The sequence below is a fragment of the Grammomys surdaster genome, unplaced genomic scaffold (assembly GCF_004785775.1).
Source record: "Grammomys surdaster isolate TR1022 unplaced genomic scaffold, NIH_TR_1.0 138, whole genome shotgun sequence".
Lineage (NCBI taxonomy): Eukaryota > Metazoa > Chordata > Mammalia > Rodentia > Muridae > Grammomys > Grammomys surdaster.
In genome coordinates, this window is record NW_021604596.1 from 8180069 (window position 1) to 8194171 (window position 14103).

Genomic DNA, 14103 nt, shown 5'->3' on the forward strand with positions numbered 1-14103 from the left:
ATGCCTCCCAGAACAATTTGGCCTCTTGTAGCTCAGTTCCCACATGTGTGTGATGCTCCTCTCAGTTCCCACGTGTGTGTGATGCGCCTCTGACTCAGCCTCTGCCTTGTCCCATCCACCACCTCCCACTGTTCTGACACCAGCTGTTGTTCTCAGATGTCCTGAGAGCCCAAGAACGTGCTTTTACACAGGAGAGTTTTCCTATGTAAGATGAGGCTCTGCGTAGGGAAGACATGTTATTAATAAAATACACAAATATATTCATTCTATTATGACATTGTTCTGCCAGAACAACTTAATTTGGGGCAGGTTACATGGCTCAGCAGCAGGTAGAGATGCCTGCTGCTAACCCTGAGACTGTGAGTTCTATCCTCCAACCTCACATGGTAGAAAAGAGAACTGACCTCTGCAAATTGTTCTCTGACTTTCACAAACAGTGTGGTATAAGGTTATAAGTGCATGTTCACAGACACACACACACACACACACACACACACACACAATAAATAAATAAATAAATAAATAAATAAATAAATAAATAAACAAATAAAGTAAGAAATATTTATCTCAAATTATCTGCTTTAAAGTAACCATTATTAAATTAAATATATTTATTTGTTGTAGGAAGATTAAAAATTACATGTAACCCCCTCAAAAAAAATCTGTTATATAAATTTCACTGAGCACTATCTCTTACTTTCTAATGCTAATTTTCAAAGATTTGGGAATCGGGGAGGGGGGTGATTCCATTCACTGTAAGAAATTTGTTTCTGAGAGAGGTAAGAAAGGATAAGAAGAAGAGAAATGAGACAAGGCCTTACTACCCACCACTGGCTGACTTGGAACTGGCTATTTAGAGCAGACTGCTTTCAAATTCACACAATATAAACCATGTGTTCATGTGTGTGAAGCAGACAAAGGAAATAATCTTTGATAAAATTATTTCCCAAATCAACAGATCATATTTGGCCATAGAAACTCATGACACACCTAGTCCTGTGGAAATAAATGCTGGTACTCCACAATAATTTTGCACGAGTGCCTCGTACTGCTACACTATGTAGAGTTCAGTGCAGAACCAATCTCATTGACCATCAGAGCCTAGAAGAGCTTCCCACTCACTCATCATGGCTACCTAACCTGTTCACGCCCTATTATTTTATACACCTTGAAATCAAGAAGACTCCGAGATTCCATTCTCTTTATTGTCACGTCATGTTAATGTAGTCGCTTTGTTGTGCTGCTGATCTCTGTTACATTCACAGGAACCAATTACATTCCAGTCTCACAGAACCCAAGAGAGCTATGGACATATACACCTATGAAACTGCCCAGTGCTAACCAGAGAGGTATTTATTAAACACATGCTCTCCCTGAGCCTGACAGATGTGTTTACATCCAAACTTTCTACAAGGCCCTCCCTGACTGACTCCCAGGGAGCAAGCTCCCTTCCTTGAAGCCAGGGCTCTCTGTAGAGCCTGCCCGCACTTGTTTTTCAACTCTCTGGACATGTGATTTGTTCCTTGGGAAGCGTGTTTATTTACGATGGGATGCATCATCCGTTTTCTCACTGCGAAGGCTGTCTCCACTCTCATGTGAATCTGGGATAGCTGAACCGCCCCTGACCTGGAGGTCCACAAGCTGCCCACTCCCCAGCGTCGCCCAGCCCAGCATCTGCTCTGTTGCTTCTCACTTCCTGTCCTACATCCTTCCTTGTCTTCTCACTTTGGTCCAAATTTTCCTGCTGCTCCTCTTTACCTAATTCCTCCTATTAGTCAGTGCTTTATTTGCACATACTAATTATGCCCGGTACCGGGTTTCAGTGTGACATTTGTACACACGTGTGTACACACTTTCACCATATGTTCCCTGTCACCATATGTTCCCTGGATTACTCTCTCCTGCCCTGCCACTCCTGATCTCCTTCATTACTAGTCCCTCTTGTAATTCCATGCCTTGCATTGTGAGCTAATGAGTTTAATTAGGATTACTCCCAGGTACAGGGGTGTGGGGTTAGTTCAGGAGCTGGAACAACTTACCAGTGGATAGATCATGAACACTATGTTTCTCCACTCCCTAGAAAGACTAACTGCCCTTAGGTCTTTAGTGATGGCTGGCTTTTGTATAGATTTTGGATGTGCAACATGACATTTTGGTATACTTAAACATATGAATGGTTACTATAACCGAACATCATCTCACATAGTGAACCCTTGTTTCGTGTCTGGGATAAGAACACTTACCATCTGCTGTCTGGGAAATTCCCAGTCCATGGTGATACCCAGTCATCTGCAACTAGTCAGGATGTTGAGAGAACACCTCATTGTCAGTTGGAGAAACTCTTCCAGCCTCCCAAACCAAATGGAAAGACAAGTCTGTTAAGCTCCTCCCTGCACCCCCGCCCCATTCTCCATCCCCTGCCCAGGGGTGAGGAAGAGAAACAATGAACAAGGCTCGCCCAGTGCTACTCCCAGAAGCTCTCTCTACAGCCACTTGCAAGTACTGACTTAGGTTTAATTAGTTCTGGGACAGAGTTGGAGGCGTTAGTTTGGCCAGATGATAAAGTTCACAATAAAGTAGACAATGCAGATCACAATCTGGTCTGAACAGTTCTGCTCTTTCCTTACGACACCACATTTGCATGTGATGAGCCATCTCCTGGATTCTGTTACTGAGAACAGACTTTCATACACTAAGAAAACAAAGAATGTGAAGTTCTTTCCTGGAATCATCATCTCCTGCTGCTTGATTATTTACGATACCTCTGTGTACTGAAAACACAGAACCAGGCATAGTGATACATGAATGTGATCCGAAGACTAAGGAAGTCATGGCAGAAGTACCAAGGAGAGTTTGAGGTCAGCCTTTGCCATGGAGTGAAATTTAGGTCAACCTAGGCTACAGAAGGAGACTTTGACTCAAAAATACAAAAACAAATTCTAAAATTATGATGAATTTTATGATTGAGACATATATTTAATGTGGGGTAAGCAGCAGAAGTGGTTTCTATAGTGTATAGAATTCACTGGACTTTAGATTTCAGTACATCAAAACGATCTTCTTTCCTGCATTTCCTATTCAAATAAGAGTAATCATTAGCCAGGGATGGCAGTGCACACTTGTTACCACAGCACTTAGGAAAGAGAGGCAGAAAGATCAGAAGTTCAAGGATAGCCTCAACAACATGGTAAGTTTCAAGCCAGCCTGAGCTACAGGGGATACTGCACATATTCAAGTAAATCTCTATATTTTAAGATACCCAAGGACACATTTTCTGCTTAATGCTGCCAACTGTTTCAGCATTTTCAAATTTTCTAAAGTGTATCTTAACAGTATACTAAAAGAGACTGGTCATGTTGAGTTCCTTCTGAAGCTACCTCGAACATGTGTTGTGATTTAGGAGTTGAACAGATACCACCAGCAGAAAGCTGTTTAGCCTGTGATCTTGAAACTAACTCAGTTAAACTCCTTATCTTCCTTTTTCATCTTCTAGAGAATCATCAAGAATACCAACAGTCTAGAATCATAGTCACTCAGGTGTGGAGATTCTGTTCTACCCTCTCACTGATATAAATTTCCTATGCAGTGGTCAGAATCTTAAACATGGTATCAGTGGTTTTTCACAGACTTTCCCCTTGTGTTTAGGTGTATATCTGGTGGGTGTCATGAGGAGGGTACCGGGTGGTGCTCTGAGGGCTCAGTTGGGTTGACTCTAGTGTCATTTGTCTCTAGAACCCTATGGCCATAGTTGGAATGCTGGTAAGTAAAACAGTGGACTATATTCAGAGCAAGGACTTCTGGGATTATCTCATGATTATGCAATTTGGGGGTGTACCAATTGGCAACTCCCCATTGCTGCTGTCAATGATGTGAAGAAGTCTCCAGAGATCAGTATAACCTTAAAGCTGGCTTCTGTTCACATGCCATGTAACAAATGCAGTAGCTCTGTTCTCTTAGGGAGGATGACTTATCAACTATGAGATGATAAGTGGGCATTTGCAAAGCAGTGCTGGGACCAACTCTTGAAGGGGACAGCACCCTGGGCACTGCAGCCAAGGCCCAGATGACATCAGCATAGTCTTTCTAAGGGAACGTGGAATGCTACCTCTAAGAACTATGCCAGCCAGAGTTATGCAATAATCAACTCTCTGCTGACTTATCTGTTGAAATCTAAGAGTTGCCCCACAAACCACACGAACACTGATCAGTCAGACAAGGATGGCTTATTGAACACATACCTTAATAATGATTGAGCAGGGCTGTAGCTCAGACAGGGCTGAGCCATGGCATTGAACATCTTTCTCTGTCATTTTATAAAGGAAAAACCCACAAAAACCACAGTGATTTCAGTACAGGCAGTGCTGCCCAGTGGTTAGCTCTGACTCAAGCCATTCTAGACATAACAGTTCATATTGACCTTTAACCTGATAGGTCCTACCTTAGAACATACAGAATATAGCAGGATATGAGATCAGAGTGACTTTGCTCGGAGTCAAGTTATTTTCTGTGTCAGTGACTGGCAGGCATATTACAGCAACAATATGAAATAGCTGGCAGGTATGAAACAAAATGGCTACAACTATGCTGGGGGGAGCAGACTTCAACATTATCAATGCTGAAGTTTATTTGTCTTCATCAAAAGTAGTTCAAAATATGCAACTAATTTAATAATTTTGAATGATGGTTCTATCTAAAGTAGTCTGTAGTACTGGGATTTGTGTAATAAAATCTAAGGGAACAAAATGTTATAACTACAAGCACTTAAGTAGTCAAACTTTTTGACTTTTTCTTTAATGACTACAGTATATCCATCATACAGTCACATGTCTGCACATAATTTCCAGGAGTAACAAGTATCATTTTCCATAGTGTAAGTCAGATCTGAAACTTAATGGCAATAAATGATTTAAAAATATTTTTTTAAAAAAGCATATATCGGGACTGAAGAGATGGCTCAGTGATTAAGAGTACTGGCTAGTCTTGTAGCGAACCTGGATTTGGTTCTCAGCACTTTCATGCCTGTGAAGGATTGCCTTTAAATCCAGTACCGAGGGATCCAATACCCTCTTCGGAACTTTGCAGGCACTGTATGCACATAGTACTCCTGCATTCTCAGGTACACACACACATACACAAGTACATACATTTAACTTAAAGATAAAACATAATAAGATGAATAAAAAAGCAGAAATCATTGTCTGATACAAATCACTGCAAAAAGAATGACTCACAAAAATGAGAAAAGTGACAAGACAGAAACTCAGTAACTGTGAATACCCATACATGAGGGAAAGGAAGACTACAAATCACTATTAACTAGAGCAAATCACCACAGCTGTCATGCCATTTTTCATTGGTGATGATTTCTGCTAAAGCCTTTATGAATAGCTTTATTGAGATATGTCACACTTTTAAAGAGTTGCTTTTGTTCTCATGGCATGCTTACATATGTAACTGTGTGGAGTATGTGCATGTGTGTATAGGTACCTATGGAAGCGAGAAAAGGGTATTGGGCATCCTGGAGCTGAAACTTCAGGCGGCCATGAGCCACAGTGTAGGAGCTGGGCTGAAACTTCAGGCGGCCATGAGCCACAGTGTAGGAGCTGGGTATTGGAAGTGGGTTTTCTGCAACAGCAGCGAGCTCTCTTTCTGTTGCACTATCCCCCAGCTTGTTCTCTTTCTATGAAAATATAAGCATCAGCAATTGCAGTGTATGCACAGAGCTATGCAAGCGTCACCACTATCTAATTTTAGAATATTCTCATTGCCTTGCAAAGAAACCCAGCATCCACTAAAGTCACTATCAATTCCCTCCAGCTCCTGGAAACCACTCATTTATTTTCTGTCTCTGTGAGTTAGTCTATTTTGGACAGTTCATATAACATGTGGTCTTTTATAACTAAGTCATTTCATTAAACATAATGTTTTCAATGTTTGTCTGTGGGAAAACACATTCTTCACTTAGCAATTCATTTCTTTTCATAGTTCTAGAAAACTTATGGTAATATTGTGGCAAAACTGAAGTCTCCACATTTACTCCCAAGGCGCTGAATTGAGTTTTTTAAAGTCCTTCTGGGATAATAATTTGGTAATCAATAAAAACTATTTCATTGGAAATTCAATTTTTAAGAAATTATCTCAGACTGTAGAGATGGCTCAGTAGTTAAGAGCACTGACTGCTCTTCCAGAGGTCCTGAGTTCAATTCCTAGCAACCACATGGTGGCTCTCAACCATATGTAATGGGACCTAAAGACAGCTACAGTGTACTCATATACATAAAATAAATAAGTAACTCTTAATTTTTTAAAATGATCTCAAAGAAGTAACCAGAGAAATGCTCATGAATTGGCTTTCAAGCATGGTGTTTACAGTATGGTAACCAATCATGAGACATTTGGAACAAGGTGGTGCTTAAAGATCTAAGACAGTTTTCATAGATGATGCTGTGACTTACTGTGGATACTATGCTTCCATTTAAAACAATGTGGGAGCGTGTTTTCTCACAAGACTGGGTTTCCTAGTGGATGCTGGGTTTTTTTCCAAGGCAATGAGAATATTCTAAAATTAGATAGTGGTGATGCTTGCATAGCTCTGTGCATATACTGTCATTTAAATTCTCCTTAAGACTCTAAAGAAAGTCTCATATGGACTCTGGAAGTAAACAACTCATAAGTCTCAGGAAGTCTCTGAAATTTACCAGAACCACAAAGCTCCTCCCTTCCCAAGTGTTGTATTTTTACAAAAATGAGAAAGAGCCAAGGGTATGTTTGATAGAGGTGTGGTATGGTGAAGTGGAGAGAGTACCTCAGAAAGCTCATGTCGAGGCATCCCTTCCCTCTGAACTACCAGCCATACAATGGCTTTAGTATAGAATAGTTTTATTTAGAGCATGAGAAGGGGGGGCCGTGGGGGGGAGAGAAAGAGAGGTGGGGGGTGGGGAGAAGCCATCCAGGAACAAGTGGAAAGAGAGGGGGGAGAGGCATGGGGAGAGAGGGAGAAAAGGGTCAGGGAGAGAGGAGAGTCAGAGAGAATAAGAAAGTAAGAGAGTGAGGTGGGGACAAACATCCCTTTTTATAATAAGCCAGGTTACCAGGCTGTTGCCAGGTAACTGTGGGGCAGAGTCTAGAAGGAATGCTTACACCAAGTGATATAAACAGTAAGGACTGCTGAGCAGAAGATGGTTTCCAACCTGTTGAACATGTTGTTCAGAGAGCTCTGGGATGCAGCTTTCACTAGGTCAGCACACATAATTGTTTTTTCTGTCCTCTGCTTTTTAGTGATTTTTAGTGTATTAATACCACATCTCCCCAGGAAAAGTCTTACACAATAGGAAACATACTGTAAAACTTGTGAACCTGCACTGAGGCCACAGGATTTCTAAAGTGTGGGCTGTAGTTCCTTTTCTAACAAATAGTTATACCCTTTCAAACACATATGCAAAATCTGACTACACAACAGCCATGTTTTCAAAAGGAGTTATCAAACAAATCTCACAGAATACTTAAAGTTTCGATTAGTGATAATACAACATCTATTAACAAAAGCAATTTAGTGTACCATATATGAAATCAGATCTTATTTTAAGATGTGTTTATGTAGTGTGCAGCCATGAACTTATATACACCATGTGTACAAGTACCCTTGGAAGCCAGAAAAGGTTGACAGAGTCCCTGAAACTGAAGTTTACAGGCAGTTAGGAACCACCTGATGTGCGTCATCTGCAGGAGCAGTACATGCTTTTAACTGCTGAACAATTTCTCTGGTCTCTATATCTCGTATATATACACAATATATTTAGTATATGTATGTTATATATACCATATATGCTATTTATAAATGGTTATTTAATGTTATATTAAAATTATATTATATAAATTTATTTTAATATATTTTGACATATATTTTAATATATTAACATATAAATATATTACTTTTAACATATTGCTATATTAAAACATATAACAGCATTTTTATAGATGATATATAAATATATTAAATATTATCATAGTTACATATTAATAATATATTTATCTTAAATATCATCTTATATATTTATTATATTCTATATGATAAATGTTATTATAAATACATTATATATAAATATACATACACTGCATATGTAAAATACTTGTAAATACGTCAATTATGTGTTTATAGTTAGTTTTTCTGTACTTTCTAGATCACATTTGTGATTTTAATTTTATGATAAAAAAATCAGTACTTCAACTATTTTTTTCATCTCTGTAATTCAAAAAAAGCACATTATGCCTCTCTTTTAAAAAGTGTCTCTGTCTACAATGACAGAGCTTCCTAGGAAGTTTAATCCTTTCAGGGTCCTCTCCATGTAGAATCAAACACCTGTACTCAGCATGTTGTATCAGGCTAGGCATTTGGCTCAGCAGTAGAAAGCTTGTTTGGCTTGTGAGGCCTGGACATCACCTTCAGCCTCTTCTCCCAAATACATAAATTAAATAAAATTCTACTCGGTGAAATTTAAAAAAATGAAATACTATTTTCCCCCATGAGATCTCTAACTTATACACCCATGTTGCGAACTGTTGGGACTAAGGACAGAGGGAAGAATGGAACCTCAGACTCTGAGGAAAGGTTATAACAGCTTGCTCATTCATGAGTAGCAATAAACAAATAAACAGCGAAATGGGACTGCATTCATACACACACACACACACACACACACACAAACACACTTCTCTAACATCCGGTCTGGCCGGAAGAAGTAGTCTGGCTTGGTGGCGGCTTGTCAGGTAGGTTCCGAGTTGTCCTCTGCTTTCGGTCGAGTTGGAGCTTGGTCCATGGTGCAGGTTCGACTGTGTCTGTGGACTCAATCTCTCGGACAGAGCTCCGAGACAATCACAATTAAGGCGTTTACCTTATCACACTTACATTCACACACACAAATGCTTAGACCCAGTTTACATGGTTGACTCGTAGCCAATCACAACTAAGGCATTCACTTTCACGTATTATTTCATTGGGTGTTTATCACACTCCCGATACACACTCTTAGGCTTTCCATGGTTACATTCATCTACGATTGCGTTTTACATTTTGTTCCTTACAACCCATCACCCAGTGGGATTTTAACAAAAAAAGAAATATTATTCTCCCATGGGGTCTCAAATTAGTTTATATACCCATCTCCCTAGAATGTGGATTTGTAGAACTCAGGAACATAAATATGGATTCACAAAATCTCATTACTTGTGTTTTATCTTTGAGTCCTAGTTCCACTACATAACTCCTGCCTCAGTCTCCGAAGCAGTGGAATAAAAAAATAGGCCTGAGCTCCCATACCTAAATTCCTTCTTAATCTTTTCTATGAGAGTGATGACTTTTTAAAGTCGTGCCATCCTCTTGAGGTTAATATTCATGTTCTCTTACTTAAGCAGATAGACTGACTGTGTTATTGCTGTAAAAATGTGGATTATATTTTTCCCAGAAGGTGAAGCTTTCAGGAATATCTTGCTAAATACCCTACTCTACAGATATTTCAGCCTTTTCTTCCAGAGCCAAGCAACAGACATCATTCATTAAATTACAAACTAATGTCAGCAAAGAGAAGTTTCAAGAGAAGCAAAGTGACCTTTTCTATGCGTGGTGGAAGAGGATGGGGGAATGCAAAAGCTGTGGAAAATTCAAAATTGTTCTCATTCCAATTATAATTGAACACACTTTTTGAAAAAGATTTATTTGTTTTTATTTTATGTGCATGAGTGCATGTGTATTTGCCTGCATAAATGACATATGTATGCTACATGTGTATCTAGTGGTATCCATATAGGTTAGAAGTGGGCATCAGCTATGAACCACCAGGTAAGTGACAGGAACCAAATTCTGGTTCTCTGGAAAAGAAGCTAGTGTTCTTAACTACTGAGCCCTCAAGTTATAATCAAATAATAAATTGCCAAGCATGGTGGGTGATGCCTATAATCTAGCTGTGGCAAGAAGGATCTTGGCTTTCACATTTAAAGCCAGCCTGGGCTACACATCAAGATCCTGTCTCAAAATAACAAAGATAAATATGTAAATAAATAGAATCCAGTCCCTTCTCCCTCTAAAGCTGATACAAAACAAATGTTTCCCTATTCATCTTTAGCAGACAAAAACACAGAGAATACATCCTGGCTGATGGAAGTCAAGGACTTCAAAAGAGGGTTTGGGCAATAAAAACTGATAGATTAGGCCAGCAGGATGTCTCTGTGGACAAAGGAAGGGACTTTTTGCCAAGCCTGATGACCAGAGTTTGATCCCAAATACCCACATGGTAGAAGGAGCAAACCAACTGCCACAAGTTGTTCTCTGATATAGATGCACACACACACACACACACACAAACTTAATTAATTAATTAATTAATTAACATAATTTTAAAAAACAGAGATAAGTAGCTAGAGTGACCAGAGCTCAGTGTTCCAGAGCACTGGTTGCTCATCAAGATGAACAGAGTTCAGCTCCTAGCACTCACCTCAGTTGGCTCACAATCACCTGTCACTGCAGCTCCAGGGGATCTGGCCTCTGCAGTCACCACACATGTGGTGACTTTAAAGGTAATTGTTATTTACAAAAAAAATAAAATAAAATAAAAACCTCTGTGAAATTATGTCTGTTTCACTGTGATTCTTTGGGGGAAGAAGGGTGTTGAGTTATTGTAATTCTTTGATTTAGACAGTTACAGAAAGATTCACAATATAAGATGCTCTTAAAGATTATAGAAATGGAAAATCCAACGCCTTTCTAGGAGAGTGTTGTTGTGATCAGTCTCCTTCCCGTTTCTTTTCTTAACTAATCAGAAGTGATGAGAACTTAATGGAGTTGCTGGAAAATATGAGCACTCAGAAGGCACGCTGCCATCCCGTGACTCTCCTATGTGACGTTTTGAGGGCTGCAGCCCAGTTGTGCACTGACTCAGACATGGGGGTAATGGCTGTCTGGTGCTAGGGAGCTTGGCATTGCTGAAGAGGTAAAGGTCCACCCAGAATCCATACAAGCAAATATCAATTCACTATAGTAATAACTCTAGGAGTGTCAGGCACAACACTGTGAGAACTAAGCACACGGCTGTCAGTTGCCTATGGAGGTCAGGGGTGGCTTCCTGGAAGAAGGGATGTTTGATCTGACATGTGAAAAATCAAAAAGGATGAAAATAGTCCAAAGGTCACAATGTCAAGAAGAAGCTGGATTCCTAAGAGAAAGAACAGTATGTTTTTATGGATATTGGTTCAAAGACACAGAGGAAACACAGATGGAGCTGAGATATATTTAGAGTGAAATCCAGAGGAGGAAGCCATGGATTGGTTAAGCATGAAAATCAAAAATAAACTGTCAAAGAATGAGACCCAACACCCAGAAGACACCAGAGCCCTATTGCCCACAGTGAGCTGATTTTCGAGCTGATTGTCAGCACATGATAGCTCAAGAGCAGAGAACTTCTGTGATAGTCCTCTCAGAACCTAACCAAGAGGAAAATGTCTAAATCTATGTCCAAAACTCCCTTGCAAGATGACTAGGTAGATGCCCCACACTTCAAGTTCCAAAATACTACCAAAGCAGCAGTTGATAGAAAGGATGGGGTGGGGAAGTTTGGTCTCATGCTAGTGACGAGTTTCCTCTAAGAAAGCCACACCTAATCCTTCTCAAATAGTTCTGCTCCCTAGAGACCAAGCGTTCAAGTGTATGAGGCTAGGGGGGTGATTCTTATTCAAACCACCACACTTACCTTGAGTATTTGCAAAACTCCACTAAAAACAGATTAGAGAGTAAAACTATGAAACTAGAACAAAACACAAGGTAAGCTTCAGTCAGTGTGTCTGTCTGTGGTTCTTTGGTCAGAATGCAAAAACGGATACCCTCCCTCAAAAATTAACATACTGAATGGAAGAAAATATATGCAAATCCTATTTCTCATAAAAGGCTGATAGCCAGAATATACACGTCAATGACAGTTGAAAATATTTGAGCTTTGGACTTGTAACATTCCAACCTCTCCACAATCTTTGACATTCTAATCAGTTAACCAACTTTAGCCCACTTAAATAGTCATTTGTTGCCTTGTACTTTAAGTGAACTAGAATCCTGGTGACCAGTAGGTAAATCCTTTGGAAAGTACAAGCAGAGCCTTAGCTCCCAGTAACCTAAAGGTTAAGGATATCATCAGATAGCATCTGAGGCTGTGGAATTGGGGGTAACCTAAATCTGTTTCCAGCTATGGTCATGCATATTTGGCTTCAGAATAATCCTCCATTAAAGTGAGAGTTCTGATTGTGAATTGGCAGATGCTGAACATTAGTGATTGTTTTGAAAAAAGCCAGATCTTCAAGTTAGCTACCACCTTACATTCATTCCCTGTGACTGAAAGGACCTCAAGGTTGGAACAAGACAGAGACCAATTTCTCAGCACAAAGGAGATCTATTGGCCCCAGAGGGGGAAAGGGCAAGGAATCAGAAACAAAGACAGGAGACAGAAGACAAGGGAGAGGGGGAAAAACAAGGGGGAGGAGGAAGGGAATTTGCCCCAGAGGGACAAAGGACTGTCTCTAGATGGAGAGGAGACAGACATGACCCAAGGGCAAATGACAGTTTATAAAGGATAAAGGACAAACCGAGTGTTAGGATGAGTTGGTTAATTTTGATTGGACATGTTAATTAGGTAGCCAAAAGGAGACTTTTGATTGCTGGACTTCTGTACTTTAATAGCTGGCCCTTGGTGGTCAGCCTCAGATGAGGATATGGCCAAATAAGGTAACGGACCTTGGTGGCTAGCTTTAGGAATGTAATCTAACTGTTGTTAACAAGGCAGAGGGAAGAGTGAGGCAAGGTCCACCACAGCCGTGGTTGCCCTGCTTGGGGATTCTAGAGCCCCTTCAATATGACCACTAATGAAAGAACAAAAGACATCAAGTAGGAAGAATTGTGTGTGCTGAGTGATGGTGGTTTAATCCCAGAACTCCAGAAGGAGGCAGAGACAGGACAATCTCTAAATTCAAGTCCAGTCTAATAAACAGAACAAGTTCCAGGACAGCCAAGGCTATACAGAGAAACCCTATCTCCCAAACAAAACAAAACAAAACAAAACAAAACAAAAAATGGGATAGTTTGGTCTTCTGTACACATATTCTAAAGAGTGTAAGGCTTACAGCAGAAGGGGCTGCTACAACAGCCCCAGGCTCTGGAAGCTTTGGCTCCACCTCCCTTAGTAACAGTAGAATTGTAAAGGTCTGGTCCCTTTCCAAGGAATTTCAATTACCATATGAAAAGGTTATTCCAGACTTTGTTCTGAGTTCCATCTCTTGCTCTGGTGGAGACCTGGCATTCCACTCTATCCTAAAGGGGATCACTGCCCCTCTGAGAGGATTGCTTCTCCTTTCCTGAAGAACCCTCTCAAGGCAGGTGTTTAAAGCCCCTTCTGAGTGGGGTGAGCGTGAGCCTCTACCATGTGGCCTGCTGGATTTCCTGAGTTAGGAAAAGTAAAACTTTTCTTTATACTTGTGGAGGAAGCTCCGGAGATACTCTCCACAGCCTGGCATCTTTCCCTGGCGTTCCAGTCTTTCTCAGCCCTTCTGTGGTACACCTCTGCCCACGGGCCTCTAGAGCAAACAGCATGGCCTTCTCTCTCTCTTTCCACCTCCCCTTTCCAGGCAACTGTCAAGATTTACAGCTCACTTGCCCTATTGATTTTCTCTTAAATATTAATAAAATAGTCTTTGGGCTTAAACAAACAAACAAAACAACAACAACAACAACAAAACCTAATTAGCTTCTTTTATTTTGGAGATTAAGAACCACCCCAAGAGAACCGCAGTTTCCCAATAACAAAGCGTCCGTGGATGAGTGGGTAAAGACATTCTGATGCACACAAAATCTAATTGTTTAAATGTCTCTAAAGTTTATGTTCTAAGGTGACGGGGTGTGGGGGGAGGGGGGTTGGGTAAAGCTGAAACTGAGTCCTGAAGGCTCCACCTGTATGGCTATTGAAGTCACCGTAGAAGGAGAGGCAGAAAAGCAGGGGTGTGGAGGGGAGGGAGGGAAGGAGGGAAGGAGGGAGAGAGAGAGGGAGGAAGGGAGGGAGGGAGGGAGGGAGAGAG

The 14103-nt window shown here is 40.5% G+C and overlaps 1 pseudogene; it reads left to right on the top strand.

Annotated features, from left to right (window-relative positions):
• Window positions 1-3738: 3738 nt before the first annotated feature.
• On the top strand, window positions 3739-4026 carry LOC114617746 (annotated as a pseudogene).
• The last annotated feature ends 10077 nt before the right edge of the window (window positions 4027-14103 follow it).